The sequence below is a fragment of the Delphinapterus leucas genome, chromosome 12 (assembly GCF_059928025.1).
Source record: "Delphinapterus leucas isolate spDelLeu-1000000601 "Yukka" chromosome 12, BTC_Dleu_Yukka2, whole genome shotgun sequence".
In the NCBI taxonomy this organism is placed as follows: Eukaryota; Metazoa; Chordata; class Mammalia; order Artiodactyla; family Monodontidae; genus Delphinapterus; species Delphinapterus leucas.
In genome coordinates, this window is record NC_143140.1 from 46,002,342 (window position 1) to 46,030,312 (window position 27,971).

Below are 27,971 nucleotides of genomic sequence, written 5' to 3' on the forward strand. Positions count from 1 at the left end.
ACTGTATCTGGAGTAAGCCGAGACGACTGCTTATGACCGGGGAAGTCTCGGGGCAGTCACCCTCCCTCCTCGAGCTCCCCAAACTGCCTCCTTGGTTCACGGTTTTCGAGAGGTTTCTTCGAGAGGAGTTCCACCCTCTCTTGCACCGCTGTTACTGCCTGCTCATGAAGGAGCACAGAGGGAGGTGGCCCAGAGTAACTTTCATTTTGAGGGTTAGATGTCGACCCAGGGTTTGTTCCTTCCCGGCTGTTAGAGACCTGTAAACCCAGGTGTGGGGAGTACCTCGCTTGAAGGGATTCAAGTGTGGGGTTGAGGCCTGGGAACTCTTCCAACCTGCCCCATCCCAAGCTCTTCAGGCTGGTGACCCGGGACTGTACCTCTGACATCTGCAGGCCCTGCGTGCTCTCTGGATTGCGGGAATGCAAGTGTACTGACATTCTCAGATTGAGGGGTCGATTCTTTGTGTTCTTTTCAAGTCCTAGAGGCTTCAGCGAGGCGTATTTTGTCACCGGGCTTGCATCATTCATTCATTCTTTCAAATTGTTATTCATGAGTGAATGAACCTGTATTTTGAGTAACCAAGGCCACAGGAGTGCTAGTTTTACTATATTCATATACTCCCACTAAATTGCGGGCTACTCAAAGGCAAGGACTGGGTGTCATTGTTTCCTCAGCACTTAGCACAGTGTTTGGCACCTGATGGGCAGATATATTTTTTGAGTGAATGAATGACGTTATTCTTATTGCTCCCTCGTCCACATACTTAAGCTTTCCTTTTTAAAAAAAATCTCCAGGAACCCCACCCTTATACATCTTAATAAACTGATTCTCATTGGCAGGTTAGCTAAAACTCTATCAGTCTTTGATTATTATCATAAATAGAGTTGAAATTAATACTAAAACTGGGATTAAGTCACCTTAGGTTTTACTGTAAAGTTTAGCATAATCCACTTACTGTATAATGGAATATTTTGGTAGCATGAGGTTTCGATCTTAATATAAACTATTTAAAAAAAATTTGGAATAGGCTATACAAGTAAATAACACAAAATTCAAAAGGTACAAGAAGGAATTCGGTAAAATGTTGACTTTCTTCCACTCCTGTTCCATAGCCATTTAGTTTTCCTTCCCAGAGGCAACTTCTCATACTTGTTTCTTATGTATTCTTCCAGAGACATTCTGTATATATCCACCATATATATTTATAAATACCTGAATTAAAGAAAAATAGAAGTGGTAATATACTATACACACTGTTCTGGTCCTTTCTTTTTTTTTCATGTAGTACATCTTGGAGATCATTCCATATAAATACGTGTAGAACTGCCCCTTTTTTTTGGCTGCCACAAGGCATGTGGGATCTTAGTTCCCCAACCAGGGATTGAATGAGCCCTCCCTGCATTGGAAGCTCAGAGTCTTAACCACTGGACTGCCAGGGAAGTCCCTGTACCTCATGTTTTAAATGGTTAAAATAGAATTCTGTTCAATGCATGTACCATAATTTATGAAAATTAGGATTTAAGGAACATTAGCGTAACAACGTGAGCCTTAATGTTTGTTCTGGGTCATGCAATATGCTAAGTGCTTATTTTGTTTAATTCCCATTATCCTCATTTTGGGGATGAGGAACCCAAGGTTGCAGAAGTTATTTGGCTAGTTAAGTGGCAGAATTTTTTTTGTTTTTGGCGGTACGCGGGCCCCTCACTGTTGTGGCCTTTCCCGTTGCGGAGCGCAGGCTCAGCGGCCATGGCTCACGGGCCCAGCCGCTCCGCGGCATGTGGGATTTTCCAGACTGGGGCACGAACCCGTGTCCCCTGCATCGGCAGGTGGACTCTCAACCACTGCGCCACCAGGGAAGCCCCAGAATTTGTTTTGAATGTGGACATTTGATGAAAATGCAGTTAGAGGTCAATTTAATTGTAACTAAAGTTGCTCCTTCCCCCTCTTTAAGTAAAAGAAAAATTTAAGTTGAAACGTTATTCAGTATTTAGAGTCTGATTTAAGTTTGCTTTCTATCGTTTTCTTGATGTTTTGGGGGGGTATTTACTGTTGACATTTGTTTTATCTCCTTTTTTTCATCTTTTCAAGCCTACTGTTTACTGCAGTGTAATGTGAGGGAAGCACATTACACTTAATGTTAAACAAAAGAAGGAAGTAGATAAAGGAAAGGAATGAGGGGAAAGGAAGAGCATGTTCTTTGTTTTTGTGCTTCATTTCTTTCTTTCATTTTTTTTCCCTTAATTTATTTATTTGGCTGCATGGGGTCTTGGTTGCAGCATGCGGGATCTAGTTCCTTGACCAGGGATCGAACCCAGGCCCCCTGCATTGGGAATGCAGAGTCTTAGCCACTGGACCACCAGGGAAGTCCCCATCTAAGCTTTAATGCCAGCCTTGGCTCTAAGACATTTTGGTAACTGGAAATGTGAAAACTTTAGGGGTCCTAAAATGGTGTTCATTCATATCACCTAACTTTAAATTCCTTAGGAAGTACAACTTATGAATTCCATTTTGCGATATATGTATTTCCATTAGTCAGATTATTAAACAATTGAAAGTATCAATAAAATTTGGTATCTTAAATAATTTAAGTATATATGTCAATTTTGATATTACTGCTTGTTTTCTTTTAGGTCTAAGTGTATCTTCATTTAATGTAACAGTTATTCAGTCTCCAGATAGTTATGGGGAAACATTTTATTAGAAATCAGAGTGGTCATGGTGTGGGTAGAAAATGCCTCGAGATTGCTAATTCAGTTGAAGTCTTGTATTAAGTGTATGGAGGGGGAAAGTGAATGAAATTGGCTCCCAGGCCTTGAATAGCTTACAGTCTTGGGAGATGGAATTACAAGAACTAATGTTTATTGAGCCCTTTCTGTGTTCCAGGCAGTCTGCGAGCCGTTTCTTTCTCTCATAATTTTATCTTCATAAAAACTCTATTATAAAGTTATTTTAAAATTTTTAAAAAAATTTTATTTTTTAATGTTTCTTTTTAAAAATTTTATATTGGAGTATAATTGATTTACATTGTTGTGTTAGTTTCAGGTGAAACTGAATCACTTTAGTGATTCAGTTATACATGTACATATATCCATTCTTTTTAAGATTCTTTCCCTATATAGGTTATTACAGAGTACTGAGTAGAGTTCCCTGTGCTATCTATAAAGGTATTGTCATCTCTATTTTATAAATGACTAAACAGGCATGGCTACTCAAGTGGTATTTGAGCCCAGGCATTTTCCCTTCAAAAGCACAAACTTAACAAACCACTGTGTCCTACTAGCTCTTCACCGTGACAATGAACATTAACACCACCATAATCTAGGCCCATCTGAAGTGTTGTAGACTACAGAGGAGAAAGCAGCTCTGCTTGGAGAGGGGAGGGCTTTTTGGCAAAAGTGTGGAAGTGAGCTGCACCTGGCCCTTATTGGTGTATGTATAGTCCCTCAGGGGGAGCAGCTAGAGATGAAGCTTGGCAGGTGGGCTGGATTCTGGTTAGAAGAGTCCTGTATAGTATGCAAAGATGTGTAGGCTCAGGGGGATACTGCTGAAGATTTCTTAAGAAGAGAAGTGATCAGGTCCATTTTAGCATGATTATCCCTGTGGCTACCTGAAAAACAGGTCAGGAATGCCTGGATGGGGGAATATTGGAAGCTTGGTGATTATTTAGGAGGAAGTTGTAGTAGTTTAGGGAGAGAAATTTAGGCCCTGAATTACTGCTGTGGTAAAGATGGAGAGCAGGGCAGCAAAGGAGGGAATTCAGAGACCCTGCTTTGGTAAAATTGACAGGATCTGGGGGAGACAAGGAAAGAGAGGAGTTAAGGTCAATTTGGGTTTCCTAGTTTGGGTAATTTAATGGCATCAAATTCCGTCTATCAAAGGAAACTAAACAAATGAAAAGTAAGGCCAGAGGCATTTTAGGGAGAGGTTCCATTTTGGATATGTTAAAGTTGAGGTGTTAGTGATAATTCCAGGTAAACAAGTCTAAGTAGTTGTAGGAAATATGGGATCTGAGTCTACGAAAGGAAATATGAGGTGTTGAGAGCCATGAGAATGGAAGAACTAGCCTTGAAATATTTGTAGAATGAAAAGGAGAAAAGGCTAGGGATGAGTTCTTGAGGAAAACTGATGTTTTATGAGCAGAAGGTGACCTCATCAGAGAGCAGTTAGAGAGGTCATAGGGGAAATTGGAGAGAAGCCAAGGAAGAGAACGCTTCTTAAGTTTTCTAAAACTTAAAATCAGCGTATCTATTTTACTTAAGCTAGCCTTAGAAATTAAGTTTCTTTCTTTCTGTTTTTTTTTCTTACTTTTTGGCCACACCGCGTGGCATGTGGGGTCTTAGTTCCCAGACCAGGGATGGAACCTGCACCCCCTGCAGTGGAAGCGCAGAGTCTTAACTGCTGGACCACCAGGGAAGTCCCAGAAATTAAGTTTATTTCATAGAGGCAAGGTAATATGACAGTCACACCTTGTGATTTCTTATCATTGTAGTGTCCTTCTGTATCTCAGTGTTATATTTTTAGATCTCTATATTAACTGAAGATTCGTATTTACCTTTAGTCACAATCTCTTCTTTAGTACATGTACATTGGAGATCTTGATTAGGTATTAATGTGAGTAGAACTCAGCCATATGAATTGGTATTATTTATTGGCTGTATAGATTAGTGGTTAAGAAAATGGATTTGGACTTTTATTACCCAGTTAGATGAACACCCTGTGTGAAACTTCATGTTTCTTGGATTTCCGTTAATGTTTATTATTATATTAGAAAAGAAGGTTCATGCCTGCTCCTGAGACTATTAACTTCATGATAATGGTTTCTTTCAGTCAGTTTTTTTTTTTAAGCATAGCACAACTTATTACATGGCATAGCTAGTGCTCAGATGTAGTTCTGGGGTGGAGGGTGGGCAGATGAAATAGGGTGGGTTCAAGAGTAGATAGAACCCATTAGAAAGGAACTTTAGGAGTCCAGAGATGGATTATTGATCTACTGTAGATTTGCACTGTGTTATACCTCAAGAGCTTCATTCTGTTTGTTTAAGTAAATGATGAATATTTAAATGGGTTTAACTATTTTTAAAAAATTAACTTTTTTTTTGGCTGCGTCGGGTCTTAGTTGCGCCAAGTGGGCTTCTTTCTATTTGCGGCGTGCGGGCTTAGCTGCCCTGCAGCATGTGGGATCTTAGTTGCCCAACCAGGCATCTAACCGGTGTCCCCTGAATTGCAAGATGGATTCTTAACCACTTAAATCCTGGTTTTACCTATTTTGGATTTGTCTTTTCACAAAAGTACCACAGAAATAATAGATGTCAAGGGCCCAGTGCAATAATACGCTCTATAAATTCTGACAGAAGGTCATGTAGCCTCAGCTTGACTATATCTAATACTGTTTCCCTAGGCCACTCATATTTTTTTCTTGCTTGTGACTAAGATTTGTTCTAACTTCTCTTTTAAGAGCCTTTTGAATATGCCTGTTCTTCCTGCTGTGTTTTGTCTTCCTTGCCTAAGTTCCTCTGTTGAGGTCCCATTTTTATGTGTACCCTGCTGGAGGTACCTCATACTTTAATCTCCAAAATCTTTTTTCATAACCTTCTTTCACTGTCCTACTTGTCCTTCTTATTTCTTCTCTCCGTTCAGCTCATCCTAGAAGATACTTTTCAACACATTATCTATCCATATTCTTGACCAGGTGTGCCAGTTTTCAACAATTTTTAAAGCCTGAACATGCAGTTCTTAGTGTAGTTACTTCAAAGCTTCATAATGCAATTTATATCTTAAATGTAATTCCTGTAGATTCCATTTAAAAATTCTTATTTATATATTTGTGTAAAAAAATTTAAAATAAATGAACATAACAAATAGACGTTATTTTTCTTTATTGTTTGAAAGAAAATAGACCCCTTAGGTCTCATTATTAAATAGTGTTTGAAAAGGGTGAATATTAAGGAGTTACTCAGTATGCTAGGCCATGCCTATAATTACTTCAGAATAGCTTTATTCAGATTTTTAGGCAGTATTTTACTGATTTGTTATGAAATTTAAGTACTGTTTTTTTTCTTTTGTAAAGTTACACACATTGGCACATTTAAGATTAGCTTCGAAAGGAAAAGAATGATAACTGGCAAGCATTTAGTTTTAATTTTCATAATTTTTCTATTTAAATCAAAAGCACCCTTTTAAAGCCCCTAAATCATCCTTTTATAAATAAAGTAAATGCATTCCTTGATGATGGCTTATGTTGTTTTTTTAAAGAAAGAGTTTAATTAAGATTTGATTTTCTTCTATTCTGCACTTTGTTTATTCATCACTGAATCAAACATAGGTGTTTAATGTCACTGGTAAATCTGACTTTTTGGGTCATTGATGACCATTGCAGTTTTCGAAAAAAGCAGCTATTTCTCTTTGGGATATGAATAGAACATAATAGAGCATAAACGGGCTGCCTGTGACCTTAGCATGGGCTTCTGTCATTGTAGGAGAACATTTCTGGTCAGTGGCCACTGTTTACAGTTTGTTAAAATCAACACAAATGTACAAAACACTCATGAATAATTGTGAACACAGTATTTGAATGGATGTTTAATAAATATGCATTTAAAATATAATTACAGTAATGAAGTTACAGCTGAAATTTTAATCCAGCCCTTTAGAAATATTAAACGTGCTTTTCCTGATTGTGCATTTTTCGCACAGCAGTTGGGTAAACATTTTACACTGGAAATCTAAATTCCTTATATAGTTTTGATTTCATTTAACTAAGCATGTGTTATTTTTTGGCAACAATCTTCTTTCTCTTTGTGAAGAAGTGAAGCTCATTTTATTCCATAACTGTTACTAAGAAGAATTTTGATCAGTTCTGTCATAGGACTAATGAACATATGGGATACCAGATGAATAATAAAATGTGACCTGGAAAGACTAGATTGTGATTTTGGTTTCATCCTATGGCACTGGATCAATCATTTAATTTGGTATTTCTTTTTTCTCATCTGTAGAATGGGATTAGTCATCTAACTCTGCCTTTCTCACATGTCATCTATGAGGCTCAGATAAGTTATTATATAATACGAGAAAGTCCTTTGAAAATTATAAGAAATGTTATATAAATGTAGGGCTATGCTGGGAGTAATTGAAATATTAATATCGAAATGCTAGAGGTGGTAGATTCCAGTCAGTGAATAGGAATGGGATGAACTCAACTCTATGTATAATTACTAAAACCATTTTGATTTTCAGGGAGACTAATTTATATTAACAATGGCAAAGGGCTCAGTCTGATTTCAGTGCTTTGAATTCCAGAAAACAAAGTTTTGATTTTCTAAGATTGTGCAGAGGGCCTCTATAGATAACCAGGGATGGTTATTGTTATCCTGGGCTTAACCACCTTTCCTCTGGATATTCTGAATATCTAGAGGGTCTTAGAAAATATGAGCTACTGCTTTCGTCATGATGTTTCAAAGAAGGCTATTGAAATTTGATTTATAGTGTGCAGGTAAGTCACTAAGGTAAATTATCTTAATTTAGTAAGATACTGCTTATGAATACTGTTTTCAAAGGAACTCAAGTTGTTAATTATTTGCTGTGCAGCAAGATATGAAGATAACATTTCATGGGATCATAGAATAATAGAGCTGAAGAGGACCTCTGGGTTATGTAGTTAAATGTCAGGTGGGAAGGTAGTTTCTGCCTTTATTGTTTCTTTTTGAGGCATCCTGTTCATTTTTATATAGCCCTAATTGCTAGAAAATTCTTTAAGTAGAATTCTTCAAGTAGAGCTTTTCTGTAACTTCTCCTCATTCATCTTGACTCTTTCCCCAGGCACAACTTATATAACTCTAGTTCTCGTGTGCTTATGACAGTTTTTTAAGTATATCTTATTCATTTATATAGTCATTTATTCATTTATCATATTATTGGTTGCCTCCTTGTCCCAATTCCATTTGACAAACTTTAAAACATTAAAGACATATTTCTCCCATTCATCTGTTCATTCATTCCCCAAATATTTCTTGGTGCCATCTGTATGCTAGACACAGAGTACTGGGATGTTGTTACTCTCTCCTCAATGTCAACTGTCTCTTGTCTTATCAGTCAAATCTTATGACATGGTTTCTAGATCCTTGAACTACTTCCCTTCTTGAGATTACAGTCTGCTTTCTGAATGTCACTCTGAAAATGTGGCCCACATATCTCAATATATTCCTTCGGACATGTCTGGCCAGAGCAGTATTTTAGGTTACCTTTTCTGTGTCCTGTTGCATTAAGTTGGTGGCCAGGTCATATTCATGTCTCACCTTAAGACTCCTAGGGCTATTATAAGACAGGTCTCTTTTGTTTGTATTTGATTAGTTATTTTTTCTATTAAAAATAAATTATTTTTATTATAAAAATACTGTATGTGCATAGTAGAAAATACAGGAAAGATAATTACTGTTAACTTCATTTTTATTTTTTAAGCGTACTTATTAAAGTATAAGATTCATTTAGTAAAGTATGCAAGTGGTAAGTGTAAAGCCTACTGAATTTTCATAAAGAGAATAGATTTGTGTAAATACAACCTAAATCAAGAAATAGAACATTTGTAGTTCCCAGAGGCTCCCATTGTGCACCCTCCAAATCACTAGCTTTTTACTCCCAATGGCAATCAAATCCTGATTTATGTTACTATTGATTTATCCTTTCATCTCTTCTTTTTTCTTTTTTTTCTTTTAATTAATTAGTTAGTTTATTTTTGGCTGCGTTGGGTCTTCATTGCTGCATGCAGGCTTTCTCTAGTTGTGGTGAGCGGGGATTACTCTTTGTTGCGGTGCACGGGCTTCTCATTGCGGTGGCTTCTCTTGTTGCAGAGCACAGGCTCTAGGTGCACAGGCTTCAGTAGTTGTGGCATGCAGGCTCAGTACTTGTGGCTTGCGGGCTCTAGAGTACAGGCTCAGTAATTGTGGTGCACGGGCTTAGTTGCTCCGCTATCCTTTCATCTCTTGATGGACACTTAAGTTGTTTTCATGTCGTGGCTATTTAAATAATGCTGCAATGAACATGGGGGTGCAGCTATTTTTTTGAGATAGTGATTTTGTTTCCTTCAGATAAATACTCATAGGTGAAATTGTTGGATTCTATTTCTTAATGAATTATGCCAGATTTATAGATTGCAAATATTTTCTGTCATTCTGTGTGTCGTATTTTCACCTTCTTGATAATGTCCCTTTTTTTAAAAAAAAAATTTACTTATTTGGCTGTGCCAGGTCTTAGTTGCAGCATGAGGGCTCCTAGTTGCAGCATGTGGGATCTAGTTCCCTAACTGGGGATTGAACCTAGGCCCCATGCATTTGGAGCACGGAGTCTTAACCTTTGGACCACTAGGGAAGTCCCAATAATGTCCTTTGATATATAAAAGTTTTAATTTTGATGAAGTCCAATTTATTTTTACTTTGGCTGCTTTGATGTCATAGCTAAGAAATCATTGCCTAATCCAAGGTCATGAAGATTTAAAATTATGCTTTCTTCTAAGCATTTTAAAGTTTTAGCTCTTACAGTTATGTTTTTGATCCATTCCTACTGGGGTTTAATTGGGAGTCCTTAAGTCTGAGTTTCACAGGCGATTGTGATGTCCAGACAGGATTGGATTTAGAACGTCCACACCTGTTAAGAGAGATCAGGGATTGGCAACCTTTTTCTCTAAACATTCAGATAATACTTTTGTCCTTGCCTGCCATGGTCGCTGTTACAACTTTAGCTGACCCTCTATATTTGTGAGTTTGGCATCCGCGGATATAGTGGGCCAACTATTCATTGTACTGCACCATTTTATGTAAGGGACTTGAGCATTTGTGGATTTTGGTATATGCAGGAGGTCCTGGAACCAATCCCCTGCAGATACTGAGGGACAACTGTACTCAACTCTGGTGTTGTAGTGTGTAAACAGCCAGAGATAGTAGACTAATGTGCATGGCCGATTTGGCCTGCAGGCTGCTGTAGTTTGCAGACCACTGGACTAGGTAAATATTCATGTATACTTCTTTTTTTGGTTTGAAATTTTTTATATATTTACACTTTAAAACCATCTGGAAAGTATTTTGGTATGCAGTATGAGGGGATAATCTAAATTAAATTTTCTGTTGTCTTCCAGTTGTCCAGATGTCACTTGTTGAATAATCTCTTGGCTCCCATTGCTTAATTCATTTATTCAACAAATATTTATTGTGTGCCCATCATATGCCAGGCATTGTAGGTGCTAGGTATACAGTGAATTAAATAGGCATGGTACCTTCCCTCTTGTGGCTTGCAGCCTAGTTGAGAGAGACAGACATAAAATAAATAACAAATAGATAATTACAAGTTGGGTGATAAAAGAAAAGAACAGTGATAATATTTGGTATGCCTCCCTCTTTTATTATATATTAAATTATTCCCTGAAGACTTCCTTTTAGAATATCTATTCTATTCATTGATCTTTTGCTCATAGTGTTTTATATTTATTTTCTCATCTGGTAGTCAAGATCCCCCTCATTACTTTGCATCTTCATGATTTTCTAAGGATTTTGGATTTGGATTTTGGTGGGACTGTATTTAATCTGCAAATTAATTTGTGAAGAACTGACAATGTTATAATGTTGTGCATTTCTTTTCGATAACACTGTGTCCAGTCTCCCAAATTTTCATTTACGCCTTTGAGAAAGATTTTAGTTTTCTTCACATAGATCTTACAAATTGATTGTTACTATGACTCTTCTTTATTCTAGACTTTTTATCTTAATTGTAAGTGGGATCCGTTTTTTTTTTTTCTATTGTATTTCCAACAGGTCATTGCTAATACGTTAGAAAGATAAAGCCATTAAAATGTTTTCCAGTATTCTCCTTTGCTTAAGAGGGGGTATAATTAAGCCATTGAGTTCTTTAAAATTCGTAAGTGGCTTCCTGGAAACTTCAGGATTAAATTCAAACTGCTTATCGTTGTAAGGCCCTGTGTCACCTGGTTCCTTTATATTTTTCTAGTAGCCCAACTCTTGCCCCCTCTGCCTTTCACTTTATATCTCAATACTGAACTTGTTTCATTTTCTTCCGTGTACTATCCTCTCATATTTTAGAGCCTTCTCCCAGCTTAATGCATTTCCTTCCCTTCCTTCCATTTTTCCCTGGCTAACTCCTGTTTGTCCTTTTGTTCTCAATTGAAACATCATTTCCTCTGAGTGCCCTTATCTCCTTAAGCTAGGTTACTAGCTTTGGCTCTGTGATCTCATAGCATCCTCCTCTTCCCTTTACTTCATACCACACTTTGTTAAAGTTGTTTATCCACTTGTTTATATCTCCCCCAGTGCCCTGTTGGTATTTTGAGTGCAGTTACAGTGTCTGTCTAGCTAGCTGTGTTTGAAGTTTTCAGTACAGAGCTTTACACTCTATAGCTGCTTTATAATTTGTGAAATTAGTTGTTGCTTATTCAGTTTTTCTATTTAATAGGTTTTCAAATGATTCTTTTCAGTATAATTAAGTTTTTGAACCTAATTGCACCTGTTGGTACTTTTATCCCATTGTGTAGCACGGCAACATCATCTTGACTGTGATACAGCACTGATTTGTCTCTTTGTGTCATCTTTGTATTTGAGGGCTAGGCCTTCATTTAGTGTCAGATTTTGTTCTCAAAGCTCAAAAAGGTGTACACAAATCTAGTTAGTCAAAATTCTTAAAAGCCAGCTATGTGAAATGTAAGGGCTTTTAGATTTATATGGAAAGGAATTTCTTTCCTCTCACACTTCAACTTTGGGCTTTTAGTAAAAAAGCTGCTGACTCACAGACATAGAAAACAAACTTATGGTTACCAAAGGGGAAAGGCGGGAGGAGGGATAAATCAGGAGTTTGGGATTAACAGATGCACACTACTGTATATAAAATAAACAACAAGGACCTACTATATAGCACAGGGAACTGTATTCAATATCTTGTAATAGCCTATAATGGAAAAGAGTCTGGAAAAAGAATATGTATATGTATAACTGAATCACTTTGCTGTACAGCTGAAACTAACACAGCATTGTAAATCAACTATATTTCAATTAAAAAAAAATCTGCTGCTGCTGCTGCTACCGAGTTTTGCAAGAGTGCCGTTTATTAGCAGAGGCAGGTTGAGCCCAGAGTGCAGGCAGGGCAGAGCTCGAGCTGGGCCTGAGTAGGATGGAGACCCAGGAGGGGTGGATTGTTGGTTGCTCCAGGAGGCTTGAGTACTTCAAATTAGAGGGCCTGAGAGAGGTTTGTGTTTTTTCTGTTGCCTGGCTATGATAAATGGGAGCACAATCTTCACTTGTCTATAGTGTTATGGTGATTTTAATGAGGGCAATATCCTGGTGGTAGTTTGGGGTCACTTAGCTTGAGATCTTATCTTGCCTATTCACTTAAATTTTCTAACATTTTGTGGTGTTTTAGTTTCCTCATTTGTAAGAAATAACAATATCTACCTTAGAATTTTTTGGAGAAGATAATATATAGAATACCTTTCAGAATTCTATCACTCATAAATTTTCAAATGAATCCAAGGTCTGTAAAGAAAACCTTAAGTTGTTAAATGAACCTAAAGCATATAACTTTTCTGGGTTACATGGATACCTCTTGTAATCTGTTAATTTTGTATAACATCCTTAATTCTACTGAAGTAAACACATGTAATGCCTTGAAGTAGTCAAGACTCATCACAAATCGTATTGAATATTTCTGAACATACAACCGTCTAGGAAGGAATAATGCAAAAAGATAGTTTTCTTTACCTTGAAAACTCTTTAAATTTGTATGGTCATGTGTTATCTTGCATATCTTCAATTCTTTCCTTTAGTCATAGGATACTTTCGAGCTGAGAAATCTTTACAGAATGTTTTTGAGCTGAACCCCACTTTACTGACAAGTTGTATGTAAAACTTCTGCACATTAAACTACATCTCTACTGATTTTGAGTATGAAGTTGGAGATGGATTCTCAAAAAATATTTAACCTCAGGTATTAAAACAAAAAAACCTTAAGGGTGAAGCAAACCTTTAAAATAATATTTCTGAAAAGAAAATGCTTAATTTTTGTTGAAATAGTCTGGTCCACCATTTTGCTTAAGTCTCTAAAGAATATCTCTAAGACTTTCTTAACTATCTACCTTTGTGTAGAATTTGAAATTCCATTCCAATTTAAAGCACCAAAGAACACAGAGACCACACATCCCCTTTGTTGTTATTTCTCAGCTCTATGGAGACAGTGTCAACACAGTTAAGCTTTATGACATATGTTTTAGTCAGGGTTCTCCAGAGAGACAGAACCAATAAGATGTATATACATTTAGAAAGAGATTTATTATAAGGAATCAGCTCATGCAGTTATGGAGGTTGACAAGTCCCAAGATCTACAGTCAGCAAGCTGGAGACCCAGAGACCCAGGAGAGTTGGTAGTGTAATTCCAGTCTGAGTCCGAAGGCCTGAGAACCAGGAGAGCCCATAGTGTAGTTCTAGTCCAAAGACTGGCAGGCTTAAGACCCATGAAGAACTGATGTTTCAGTTTGAGTCCAAAGGCAGGAGAAAACCGATGTTCCAGCTTAAAGGCAGTCAGGGGGAAGGAGTTCCCTCTTACTAAGGGGAAGGTCAGCCTTTTGTTCTGTTCAGGGCTTCAAGTAATTGGATGAGGCCCACCCACATAAGGGAGGACAGTCTACTCAGTCTTCTGTTTCAGGTGTTAACCTCATCAGAAACATCCTCACAGACACATCCAGAATAATGTTTGACTAAATGTATAGGCACTCGATGGCCCAGTCAAGTTGCCAAATAAAATTAACTATCACAACATATGTCAAGATTATTGTTGTCCTCAGTGTGTGAGCAGCATTTCCCCTCATGTTCTTAAGGTGCTTGCAGCAGTCCAGCTATCTTAATTTCACAGGTAAAAGTACAAAGGCAGGAAGGAATGAGTTTCTGTCCTGGTCTCCTTTTGAAGAGCATCAGGAGAAACTTTGGCAGAAGCTGACTTCCTCTTAGGCATCATTGGCTAGGATGGTGATCATGTGCCCAAGCTGCCATGATCCAGAGTCAAAATGGTGGAGTCAGGAGATAAATCTGGAGGGTATGACTCCAGAGCCCATGCTGCTTCCACTATAACATCCTGCCTCCCTGCTGGACCTGTAGGTACAAATGCTGGCTCTGCCACTGCCTAGCTATGGGAACATGGACAGGTTACTTACTTAGTCCCTCTGTGCCTTAGTGTCTTCACCTTTAAGGTAGGAATATGTTAGTACCTGCATCATAGGGTGGTTGTGAAGATTAAATGAATGAAGGTACGTAAAGTACTTAGAAAAGTACCTGGCACTTAGTGAGTACCCACTAAAGGTTAGCAATTGTTGCTGCTGTTGTTATTAACTGTATGATCTTGGTCAGTTTACTTAACCTGCAACTTGCAGTGCTAACTCTCTGGTCCAAATCATAGACATCTCTGAACTGTACTATTGTTAAGAGTTTCCTAACTAGTCTCTCTGCTTCCACTTAAAAAAATTTACATATATATGTATTATATATATATGTATAATAGTTTTATTGAATACCATACAATATAAAAATACATACATATATAAAAATATATGTATATTATATATAATATATAATAGCATTATTGAATATCATACTATTCCTCCATTTCTGCTTTCCTTTTGAATTTCTATTATCTTATTTTCTACAAATGGATTAATCTTTTAAAAAACAAATTGTGACACACCCCTGATCAAAACCTTCTACTTGATCGTAATCCTATCACATTCACACTATTTACCGTGGCTTACAAGACCCTACATGATCTGGTCCTTCCTCTCCTTTCCAACTTCACCTTGTAACATACTCCACCTTGTTCATTTAAATCAGCCACGTAGACTTTCTTTTCTTTCTTTGAAAACGTGAAGCTTATTTCCATTTTCACTTTAGGGTTTTTGCCAGAGCTCTTTGCTCTGCCTGGGAAGTTCTCCCAGATCTTCCTCAGGGCTGACTCCTTTGGGCATTCAGGTGTCAACTTATGTCACTTCCACAGGGAAGCTTTTCCTCATAATCTATAGGAGTCCTCAATCATTCCCTAGCATAGTGCTTCTCAGTCTTCAGTGTGCATATGAAACACCTATGTATTTTGTTAAAAATGCAAATTTTGATTCAGACCCCTGGGGCAGGGCCTGAGATTCTGTACTTCTGTTGAGCTCCCTGGGGATGCCATGCTGTTGGTCAGAGGTCCTAGGATATCACTCTGTTTTATTTTCACCAGCATACTGATTATTATGTGATCTGTTGTTGCTCTTTATTTAATTTTTTGTCTCTCTTCCCCTTGACTGGAGGGAAGGCTCCATAAGGAAAGAAATTTGTTTTTAATTGTTGTTTCACCAGTGGCATGAATAGTGCCTGAGCTATAGTTGGTTCTCAAGAAACCTGAGTGAATGAATCAATGAACAGATTTATCCATGGATTTTTATTTTAATTATTATTTTTTAACATCTTTATTGGAGTATAATTGCTTCACAATGGTGTGTTAGTTTCTGCTTTACAACAAAGTGAATCAGCCATATGCATACATATATCCCCATATCTCCTCCCTCTTGTATTATCCCATCCCCCTAGGTGGTCACAAAGCACCACACGGAGCTGATCTCCCTGTGCTATTTGGCTGCTTCCCACTAGCTATCTGTTTTACATTTGGTAGTATATGTAAGTTCATATCCATGGATTTTTAAGTTATTTGTATAATAGGACTATTGTGAGGAGTAAAACAAGTAATTATGTTAAGTTACTTAACCTAGTCCCTGGCACACAGTAGGTGCTCAATAAATGTGAGCTGCTATCAATAGAATTTCCTTCTAAAACTGTTTTGACAATTATTTTTAAAACTGGTTCTTAATCAGTTTTTGTTCACTTGTTTGAAAATCTGAAGGAATCTGTAGTATATTTAGAGATCTTACCTCAGAAGAAATGCAAAAACATACACACACACAATTTTCTTTTAATTTCAGAGGGCTCTCAGACCATCCCCCCATTCCCTGCCAGTTGACTTGTCATGGACCCCAAGTCAAGACCTTGTTTAAAAAAAAACAACCTACATGAACATAACAATTCTTGTTAGGGCTGTTAGTGACAATTTGCCTTTTTCTAATTTCTTTTATAATTGTTGCTGTTGAATTGCCTCTTCTTTCTGTGTTATAGGTTACCATGTGCCATTAAGAAGAGCCTAAATGTGGTTTATTATATTACTTATTATTTTTTAAAAAATATTTATTTATTTATTTGGCTGTGCCGGGTCTTAGCTGTGGCACACGAGATCTTCGTTGAGGCGTGTGGGATCTTTTAGTTGTGGCATGCAGGATCTTAGTTGCAGCATGCGGGATCTAGTTCCCTAAATAGGGATCGAACCTGGGCCCCCTGCATTGGGAGCAAGGAGTCTTAACTACTGGACCACCAGAGAAGTCCCTATTATATTACTTATTAATGCCATGAGATTGTTTAAGTGGAACATATTAGCATAGACTGTAATACTGCAGAACTTCAGAAGAATTTTTTTGTTCTAAACCTCTGTCTTCAGATGAAAACTTAAATATTGGGGGAAATCGCTTCTTCCCCTGCCGATAGCACCCCCACAAACAGACAAACATGGTGTATATCCCTGAAACTTGCCAAACTAACTGTAAGAAGCATGCCAAGCATTAAACCCACAGAGTGACACAGGACAAGAAGGGCAAGGACTCTCTGAATGCTCAGGGAAAGCGGTCTTATGACAGGAAGCAGACTAAGCTGCTTTTCCGGAAAAAAGGCTAAAACTACAAATGGAGATTGTGCTGAGGCTTGAATGCATTGAGCCTAGAAAGTGCTGCAGAGTTAGAGAGTGCTGACTGTTAAGACCAGCAAGCATTTTGAACTGGGAGGAGATAAGAGAAAGGGCTAAGTACTCCAGTTCTAAACTTCATCTTTTGTTTTATTGTGAAGACAATAAAATCTGGAGGTTATGTTCACTTCAAAAAAAAGTTGAAGCAGGGGGAATTGAAGTAATAACAAATACACTCAGAGCCTGGGGAAACTCATTTATTTTCCTTTGGGAGAAAAATTGAAGTAATTGTTAAAATACTATCTAGAAAGTTATAATAGATTATTCAGATGCTAAGACATCATGATATTGAGTAAATCTTATAACAAGTGGGCTATGGAGTATAGTGGGATCTTCCTTAAACTTCGTTTAGGAGAAAGTAGTGAAATAAGGTACAAAATTGAGGTATTAGAACAGCGCAGACTTTTTGTGCCTCTAAAATCTTACATTTATGTTTGTAGATTAGTTTGTGGATCTTCAGAATGGCATTTTCCCACTGTCCATTTGGAGTACAATAAGACAAATTAATACAAATCAAAATAATATGGCAGCAGCATCACATAATTTGTGTACACTGATGCAGTAACAGATTTAATTTAGTGCAGCTTTTGAGAAGTCTTTTGTGATTCAATTTATACAGCTGCTGTCCAGGCCTAAGCTGGCCAATCTCTCAGCCTTGAGTGTCTTGCCTGACTGATTCTCTCTTTCTTTTTCTTTTTAAAAAGACTGATATTTTTTAGAGCAGTTTAGGTTCACAGCAAAATTCAGAGGAATGTTACAGAGATTTCCCATATACCTCCTGCCCCCCACATGTCCCCTGTTATCAATACTCCCCAATTATCAACATCCCATACCAGAGAGGTACATTTGTTACAGTCGATGAACCTACATTGACACAGCATCATCATCCAAAGTCCATAGTTTACAATGGGGTTCTTGGTGTAGTACATTCTACGAATATGGACAAACGTACAATGACACATATGCACATTATAGTATATTTTAGGGTATTTTCACTACCCTAAAAATCCTCTGTGCTCTGCTTATTCACACCTTCTTCCTACCTACCCTCTCCCTTTGTTTACTACTGATCTTTTTACTGTCAATAGTTTTGCCTTTTCCATAATGTCATATCATTAGAATATAGGACCTTACAGTATGTAGCTTTTTCAAATTGGTCTTTCACTTAGTTATGTGCGTTTAAGTTTTTTCCATGTGTTTTTATGGTTTGATAGACTCATTTCTTTTTAGTGCTGAATAATATTCCATTGTCTGGATGTACCGGTTTATTTATCCATTCTCCTACTGAAGGACATCTTTGTTGCTTCCAAGTTTTGACAATTATGAATAAAGCTGCTATAAATATGTGTGTGCAGGTTTTTTTGTGGACATAAATTTCCAGCTTCTTTGGGTAAATACCAAGGATAATGATTGTTGGATTGTATGGTAAGAGTATGTTTAGTTTTGTAAGAAACCGCCAAACTGTCTTCTAAAGTGGCTGTACCATTTTGCATTCTCACCAGGAAAGAGAGGTCCTATTGTTCCACATACTGGGCAGCATTTGTCAGTGTTCTGGATTTTGGCCATTCTAATAGGTGTGTAGTGGTATCTAATTTTTTTTTTTTTTTTTTTTTGGCCTTGTCACATAGCTTGCATTCCCTGACCAGGGATTGTGAAAGTGCCAAGTCCTAACCGCTGACCACCAGGGAATTCCTTCTCATTGTTCTTTTAATTTGCATTTCCCTGATGACATATGATGTGGAGATCTTTTCATATGCTTCTTTGTCATCTGTATATCTTCTTTGGTGTGGTTTCTGTTAAAGTCTTTGGCCCAATTGTTTTTTTTTTAAATTTATTTTATTTTAGTTTTATTTTTGGCTGCGTTGGGTCTTCGTTGCTGCGTGTGGGCTTTCTTTAGTTGCAGCAAGCAGGGGCTACTCTTCGTTGTGGTGCACGGGCTTCACGTTGCAGTGGCTTCTCTTGTTGTGGAGCACGGGCTCTAGGCACATGGGCTTCAGTAGTTGTGGCACGTGGGCTGAGTAGTTGTGGCTTGCGGGCTCTAGAGCACAGGTTCAGTAGTTGTGGTGCACAGGCTTAGTTGCTCTGTGGCATGTGGGATCTTCCCAGAGCAGGGCTTGAACCTGTGTCCCCTGCATTGGCAGGCGGATTCTTAACCACTGCACCACCAGGGAAGTCCCGTTTGGCCCAGTTTTTAATCAGGTTGTTTATTTTCTTGTTGTGAGTTTTTAGAGTTCTTTGTATATTTTGGATAATAGTCCTTTATGAGATGGGTCTTTTGCAAATGTTTTCTCTCAGTCTGTGGTTTGTCTTTTGAGATCATGGCATTGTCTTTTGCAGAACTGAAGTTTTTAATTTAATGAAGTCTAGCTTATCAATGATTTCTTTCATGGATTGTGCCTTTGGTGTTGTATCTAAAAAGTCAAAGCTATACCCAAGCTCATCTAGGTTTCTCCTATGTCTCCTGTATTTCTCCCATGTTATCTTCTAGGAGTTTTATAGTTTTTTCTTTTACGTTTAGATCTATGATGCATTTTGAGTTAATTTTTGTGTAGGGTTTAAGGTCTGTGTCTAGATTCATTTTTTTTGCATGTGGATGTCCAGTTGTCCCAGCATCATTTGTTGAAAAGACTTATCTTTGCTCCATTGTATTGCCGTTGCTCCTTTGTCAAAGATCAATTGGCTATATTTATGTGGGCCTATTTCTGGACTCTATTATGTTCCATTGATCTATTCTATTCTTTTGGCAATACCACACTGTCCTGATTATTGTAGCTTTATAGTAGGTCTTAAAGTTGAGTAGTGTCAGTCCTCCAATTTTGTTTTTCTCCTTCAGTATTGTGTTGGTTATTCTGAGTCTTTTGCTTCTTCATTTAAACTTGAGAATTATTTTGTCAGTATCCACAAAATAACTTGCTAGGATTTTGATTGAGATTCCTTTGAATCTATAGATCAAGTTAGGAAGAACTGACATTTTGACAATATTGAGTCTTCCTATACGTGAACATGGAATATCTCTCCATTTTTAAGTTCTTTGATTTTGTTCATCAGAGTTTTGTAGTTTTGTTCATATAGATCTTGTACATATTTTGTTAGATTTACACCGAAGTATTTCATTTTTGGAGGGTGCTAATGTAAATGGTATTGTGTTTTAAAAATATATATATATATATTTATTTATTTATTTATTTTGGTTGTTCCAGGTCTTAGTTGCAGCATGCAGGATCCTTTGTTATGGCATGTGGGATCTTTAGTTGTGGCATGCGAGCTCATAGTTGTGGCATGCGGGCTTCTTAGTTGTAGCATGTGGACTTCTTAGTTGCGGCATGCAGACTCTTAGTTGCGGCATGTGGACTTCTTAGTTGTGGCATGTGGACTTCTTAGTTGTGGCATGTGCACTCTTAGTTGCGGCATGCATGCAGGATCTAGTTCCCCTACAAGGGATCAAACCTGGGCCTCCTGTATTGGGAGCACAGAGTCTTACCCACTGGACCATCAGGGAAGTCCTGGTATTGTGTTTTTAATTTCACATTCCACTTTTTCATTGCAGGCATATATGAAAGCAGTTGACTTTTGTATATTAACCTTGTATCCTTACTATAATTACTTGTTAGTCCCAGGAGTTATTTTATTGATTCTTTTGTATTTTCTGTATAGATGACCATGTCATTTGGAAACAGACCATTTTATATCTTCCTTCTCAATCTGTATACCTTTTATTTCCTTTTCTTGTCTTATGGATTTATCTAGTACTATGTTGATAAGGAGTGAGGAGAGGGGACATCCTTGCCTTGTTCTTGATCTTAGTGGGAAACATCTAGTTTCTTACCATTAAGTATGATGTTTGCTGTAGGTTTTTTTGTAGGTATTCTTTATCAAGATGAGGAAGTTCCCTCTATTCCTAGTTTACTGAGAGTTTTTATCATGAATGTGTATAAGTTTTTTCAGATGCTTTTTCTGCATTTATTGATCTGATGATGTGATTTTTCTTCTTTAGTCTGTTGATGTGATGGATTACATTAATTCATTTTAAAATGTTGAACCAGGGACTTCCCTGGTGGTCCAGTGGTTAAGACTCCATGCTTCCACTGTAGAGGGCATGGATTCGATCCCTGGTCAGGGAACTAAGATCCTGCATGCCACATGGCACAGCCAAAAAAAAAAAAAAAAAGAAAAGAAAAAAGGTTGAACCAGCCTTGCATTCCTGGGATAATTCTCACTTGTTTATAGTGTGAAATTCTTTGTATACATTGTTGGATTTGATTTGGTAGTATTTTGTTAGGGATTTTTGCATCTATGTTCACGAGAGATATTGGTGTAGTTTTCTTTTCTTGTAATGTCTTTGTCTTATTTTGGTATTAGGGAAATGCTGGCCTCATAGAATGAGTTAGGAAGTATTCCTTCTGCTTCTAATCCTCTGAAAGAGGTTGTAGAGAATTAGTATAATTCTTTAAATGTTTGGTAGAATTCACCAGTGAACCCATCTGTGCCTGATGCTTTCTATTTTGGAAGACTATTAATTACTGGTTCGGTTTCTTTAATAGATGCAGGCCTATTTAGATTGTCTGTTTCTTCTTGTGTGAATTTTGGCTGATTGTGTCTTTCAAGGAATTTGTCCATTTCACCTAGGTTCTCAAATTTATGGGTTGAGTCATTCATAGTATTCCTTTATTATCCTTTTAATGTCCATGGGATCTATAGTGATATCCCTCTTTCATTTCTGATATTAGCAATTAGTGTCCTCTCTCCTTTTTCCTTGTTAGCCTGGCTAGAGGCTTATCAATTTTATTGATCTTTTCAAAGAGCCAGTGTTTGGTTTCATTGATTTTCTCTGTTGGTTTCCTGTTTTCAATTCTACTGATTTCTGCTCTTATTTCTTTTCTTCTGCTTACTTTGGATTTAATTTTCTTTTTCTAGTTTCTTAAGGTGGAAACTTAGATGATTGATTTTAGATCTTTCTTCTTTATAATATATACATTCATCGCTATAAATTTCCCTTTAATCACTGCTTGTGCTGCATCCCACAAATTTTGATAACTTGTGCTTCCATTTTCATTTAACTCGAAAAATTTTTACATTTATCTTGAGGTTTCTTCATTGACCCATATGTTATTTAGAAGTGTGTTGTTTCGTCTCTGCACATTTTATTTTATTTTTAAATTAAAAAAACTTTTTTTTGGCTGTGTTGGGTCTTCATTGCCGCACGTGGGCTTTCTCTAGTTGCGGCGAGCAGGGGCTACTCTTCGTTGAGGTGTGCAGGCTTCTCATTGTGGTGGCTTCTTGTTGCAGAGCACAGCCTCTAAGGCGTGCTGGCTTCAGTAGTTGTGGCTTGTGGGCTCTAGAGCGCAGGCTCAGTAGTTGTGGCACACAGACTTAGTTGCTGTGTGGCACATGGGATCTTCCTGGACCAGGGATCGAACCTGTGTCCCCTGCATTGGCAGGCGGATTCTTAACCACTGTGCCACCAGTGAAGTCCCATAGTTTCTGCATCTTTTAGAATTTTCCATTTATCTTTCTGTTATTGATTTCTAGTTTAATTCCATTGTGGTCTGATGGCAGACATTGTATGATTTCTGTTCTTTTAACTTTGGTAAGGTGTGTTCTATGGCCCAGAATATGATCTATCTTGGTGAATGTTCTGTGTGAGCTTGAGAATAATGTGTATTGTGCTGTTGTTGGATGAATTATTCTATAGATGTCAAGTTTAGCCAGTTGATTAATGGTGTTGTTGAGTTCAACTAAGTCCTTACTGATTTTCTGCCTACTGGATCTGTCCATTTCTGCTAGAGGGGTACTGAAGTCTCCAACTATGATAGTAGATTCATCTATTTTTCCTTATAGTTCTATCAATTTTTACCTCATGTAGTTTAACTTGATGGTCTGTTGTTAGGTGCATATATATTAACGATTGTTATGTCTTCTTGGAGAATCAACTCTTTTATCTTTATGTAACATCCTTCTGTATATCTGATAACTTTCCTTGCTCTGAAGTCTGGTCTGTCTGAAATTAATATAGCTACTCTTGCTTTCTTTTGATTAGTGTTAGCATGGTGTAATTTTTTCCATCCGTTTTTTAAAAATATCTTTATTGGATTATAATTGCTTTACAATGTTGTGTTAGTTTCTGCTCTATCCATCCATTTACTACTCATATGTATGTGTCTTTGAATTTAAAGTGAGTTTATTTTAGTCAACATGTAATTGAGTCTTGGGTTTTGATCCACTCTGACAATCTTTTAATTGGTTCATTTACACCAATCACTTTCTTTTCAATCTTGGGGGCAGCAGTTTGTCCTGTGTCCTTCCTTCTCTTATGGATCTGAAAAGATACGTTGATATTTCAGCTTTTTACTTGTTGTTGGGATAGAATGGCGACTTATAAGCTTCTTATATGCAGTACTAGATAACCTCTGATTCTCTTTTTATGTCTGCTGATTGCCTGAAGTGATGCCTCATCTTCAGTGTAACTTGGTTTTCTTTTTTGAGAAATGTGAATGAAGTATAAACTACTCAGTAAAGATGTTGGGTTAGTAAAAATAAAAGTGGAAGCAAAGGACTTTAAGCCTCTCCAAAGCCAGATCCCAATAGAAACAATGTACTTTGCCCACAGTCCTGATGGTTCCTATGAATAACTTTAAATATTAGATATTTTATAACTGTAAACAGGAATATGAAGACTGAGGAATAGCTACTGGATTTGGCAACAATAGGCATTGGGTGGGGACTTCCCTGGTAGTCCAGAGGTTAAGAATCTGCCTTCCAATGCAGGGGACATGGGTTCTATCCCTGGTCGAGGAACTAGGATCCCCCATGCCACAGGGCAACTAAGCCCGTGCGCCACAGTTAGCTGGTGCACCGCAACTGCAGAGCCCACGTGCAGCAACTGCTGAGCCCATGCACTCTGGAGCCCATGTGCTACAACTAGAGAGTCTGTGGGCTCTGGAGCTCACATGCCACAACTAGAGAGAAGCCCACATGCCGCAACGAAAGATCCTGCATGCCTCAATGAAGATCCTGCATGCTGCAGCTAGGACCCAACGCAGCCAAAAATAAATAAATAAATAAATAAATAAATAAATAAATAAATAAATAATATTAAAAAAAAAGGCATTGGATGAACTTGGCAGAAGCCATCTCAGTAGAAGCTTGATTATAGTGGGTTGAGAAATGAGCAGGATGTGAGGGGGCAGCCAGAAAAAGTAAAGGCAACTCTTTCAAGTGGTTTGGCTATGAAGGGAAAGAGGGAGAGCAGGTGTAAAGCCAAGGAGGTTGTTTGTTGTTGTTGTTATTATTTTAAGAGGAGAGGGTTGAGCTGATATGAAAAAAACTAGTAGAGAGGGGAAGGGAGATGATATAGTACAGAGGTGATTAATGAAGAGAATGATATCTCTGAAAATGTAAGAAGGGAGGGGATTCAAGAAATATTTAATAAGCACCAATCATGTCACGCACTGTTGCCCTCAAAGAGCATATGTTCTGATGGGGAAGAAAAACAAAAAGGTAAATAAGTATCATATAAGGCATTTAGTATAACTAAATCTAGTGGTTCTTTAGATATAAATAATAAAAATATATGTGTATAAAATACCAGAGAATATCATGCATAGAAAGATCCTTTTTTTCTTACTATTTCATACTTTTACTAAATTAGTTATTACTTCATGAAACTTGTTCTTCAGTTATGTATATTTGTGTGTATATTGGGTCATGATTTTTTTTCCAAAAAATTGAAATCCACTGATTAGAGGGTGAGTGAAGGCATTAATAGCCCTTGATGGAAAGAGAAATAGCTCTTAAGCTGTAACTGCGGAAAGAAAAGAGAATGGGGCAGATACAGGTGAGTTTGGAAATCTGGTGGTAGGGAGCTGAGGGTGAATTGAGATTTGTGGAGGAGAAATTAGGCTGGCAGAGGGTTGGAGGAGGAGGCTCTCCAGTTGGGACCATTGTGAACAAAGGCATGGCTATGAAATGAAAGAATGGAAAATGTTTGAGATATGGTGAGCAATCCAGTTTGACTAGAAGGCAACCCACATTATTGAATCTACCTTTGCATTTTCCATTCTACCCCGCTTCCTAACATTTTTGCTGTTGCCATCCTAATTTGGGCCTGTATTATTCCCACTTAGAATAGTTTCATAACCATTTTCTCTGTACCCAAATTCATTTTACTTGCTATTTCTAGTTGATCTTGATAGATTACTGCTGCAATTTTTTTGTTCTTCCACCCACACTTAAAACAAGTCAACTTTGGGACTTCCTTGGTGACGCAGTGGTTAAGAATCCGCCTGCCAATGCAGGGGACACAGGTTCGATCCCTGGTCCGGGAAGATCTCACATGCTGCGGAGCAGCTAAGCCCGTGCTCCACAACTATTGAGCCTGTGTTCTAGAGCCTGTGAGCCACAACTACTGAAGCCCACGTGCCTAGGGCCCGTGCTCTGCAAGAGAAGCCTGCACACCGCAACAAAGATCCAACGCAGCCAAAAATAAATAATTAATTTAAAAAAAAACCCCAAAACAAGTCAACTTTGATATTCCCTATTACCCATTACATGTGGTGGTACTCAGTCATTTCTTGTATCGAAAAAATAGATGCATTTTGAACAGTAGAGGGGGAGTAGTCTGAAAATGCAGGCTGTACCCCTATTATGGATTCCTTGAACCTCAGAATGAGGACACTATCTGTGTTGGGAATCCCCAAGACTACCCCCAGGTTTGGTGATTTACTAGGAAGACTCAGAGGACTCAGCATATGGTTATACTCACAGCTACGATTTATCATAGCGAAAGGATACAGAGCACAAGTAGCAAAGGGAAAATGCATGTGGGACAACGTTCAGAGAAAATTAGGCACAAGCTTACAAGCGTCTTCTCCCAGGAGAGTCAAACAGAACATGCTTAATTCTTCCAGCAACTTACTGTGACAACAGGTGTGAAATGTTGTCTATTAGGGAAGCTCATTATAGGCTCAATGCCTAGAGTTGAGCCGTGGTTACAAAGGCACCCTCTGCCTAGCATGTGCCAAAATTACAGACTTATAGAAGGAAACTAGGTGTTCAGCATAAATCACATTGTATACGATACAAACATTTAGGCACAGTGAGTCACTCTTACCATTTCTGGGAATGGTGGGAACCCAAGTTCCCAGTCAAGGGCCCATTTTTGCAAGCAGGCATTGCTAAGGATGGTAGTCTCAGGCCTGCTGTGTTAACTCTTTTCTGCACACTATTCTTACTTAATGTGATCCTATAAGGTGGGGAAGTGGCCTTAGGGGCTGATTTGGAAATGGGGTGATATGGGCTTGGGAATGAGGGAAATGTGAAGAGGTCAGGACTTTGTTACCCCCTCTTCTTTTCTCAAATAAATTTGGGATCCGATGGAAAGTTTTGTATAGAAAAAGATGCTGCTGTTAAAATTGCATTTGAAAACCACTCCTTTAGGGAATTCCCTGGTGGCCCAGTGGCTAAGACTCTGTGCTCCCTGTGCAGGGGGTCCGGGTTCGATCCCTGGTCAGGGAACTAGATCCCACGTGCCGCAACTAAAGATCCTGTGTGCTGCAACTAAGACCTGGCACAGCCAAAAAAAAAAAAAACTGTTTCCCTTAAAAAAAAAAAAAGAAAAGAAAACCACGCCTTTAAACAATGAGATGAATTTTAAGCAAAATATTGATAAAATCACATTGAGATTTTAGCAAGATCGTCCCTGTAGTTGATGGAAGATATTTTTAGAGATTGTGGTATGGTCATGGTAAATGTGAGGCAGGAGGCAATCAGAGACAGGGAGGCCAAGCCAGAGACAATAAGAGGCCCAGCTGGAGTGGTTGTGTGAAGAGGGGAGGAGGGAATGGATTAGAGAGTATTTAGGATGTAAAATTGAGTAGCACTGATGATTGATTGGCTGAGGACCTGGATGAGGGCTGGGGAAAGGGCTTGTGGGATGGAGGAGAAGGAAATTAGCATTATCTTAGGTTTCTTACTTGGTTGATTCCAGGGAGTGGAAAAGAGCATTTTCCCTGGTTGTGAGGTTCTCAAATCCTCCAACACTAATGGTTATCCGTCAATTCAGTTCTGGCACTATCTACCTGGAGGTAGCATCGGATCCCCCAAGTTAAAGGGCCAATCCCACAAAAGTGGCCCCACTTCAGAGGCCAGCTGCAAATGGGCTGCCCAAGCTACCCACACTTCCGCACGTCTGGCTACAAATTTAGTGGGTTGATACTTAGCTAAATTTGATAATTTACTAGTAATGGTCATAGAAATCAGAAAAAACACTTTACTTATGTTTATCAGTTTATTATAAAGGGTACATAGAACTCAGGAACAGACAAATGGAAGAGATGCGCAGGGCAAGGGATAGGAGCAGGGGTGTGGAGCTTCCGTGCCCTCTCTGGGTATGTCACCTTCCTGGCACCTTGATGTTTTTACCATCCTGGTAGCCCTCCATATCTTATTGTTCAAGAGTGTTTATAGAAGCATGTAAACATATAATTTTTTAAAATTACTTAAATAATTTTTGGCTGCGTTGGCTCTTTGTTGCTGCACGCAGGCTTTCTCTAGTTGTGGTGAGTGGGGGCTACTCTTTGTTGCGGTGCGTGGGCTTCTCACTGCGGTGGCTTCTCTTGTTGCAGAACATGAGCTCTAGGCGTGAGGGCTTCACTAGTTGTGGCACGCATGCTCAACAGTCATGGCTCATGGGTTCTAGAGCACAGGCTCAGTAGTTGTGGCGCATGGGCTTTGTTGCTCTGCAGTGTGTGGGATCTTCCCGGACCAGGGCTCGAACCCGTGTCCCCTTCATTGGCAGGCAGATTCTTAACTACTGTGCCGCCAGGGAAGCCCTTTAATTTTTAAAAGCTAACTTGTAAAACAGCATCTATAACCCAAAGTTTCCCTTTTTCCTGTGAAACCTTTATTGAATTTATATACAAATAACATTCATGATTTTAGGTGAACGCCAAGTCAATGAGTTATGACAAATGTATACAGTCATGTAACCACCATCATAATCATAATATAGAATATCTCCATCACCCCTAAAATTTGCTCCTACCCCTTTGCTACCAATCCCATAACCCTATTCCTGGGTTCTAGAAACCACTGATTTGCTTTCTTCCACTAGA

General features: G+C 38.2%; 1 protein-coding gene and 1 pseudogene across 3 annotated transcripts in view; both read left to right on the forward strand.

Moving 5' to 3' along the window:
* The window catches only part of AFG1L (AFG1 like ATPase), a 193,585-nt gene that overhangs the window by 479 nt on the left and 165,135 nt on the right, over positions 1–27,971 (forward strand). The window lies entirely within an intron of this gene.
* On the forward strand, positions 7–27,762 carry LOC149747876 (large ribosomal subunit protein eL42-like; annotated as a pseudogene).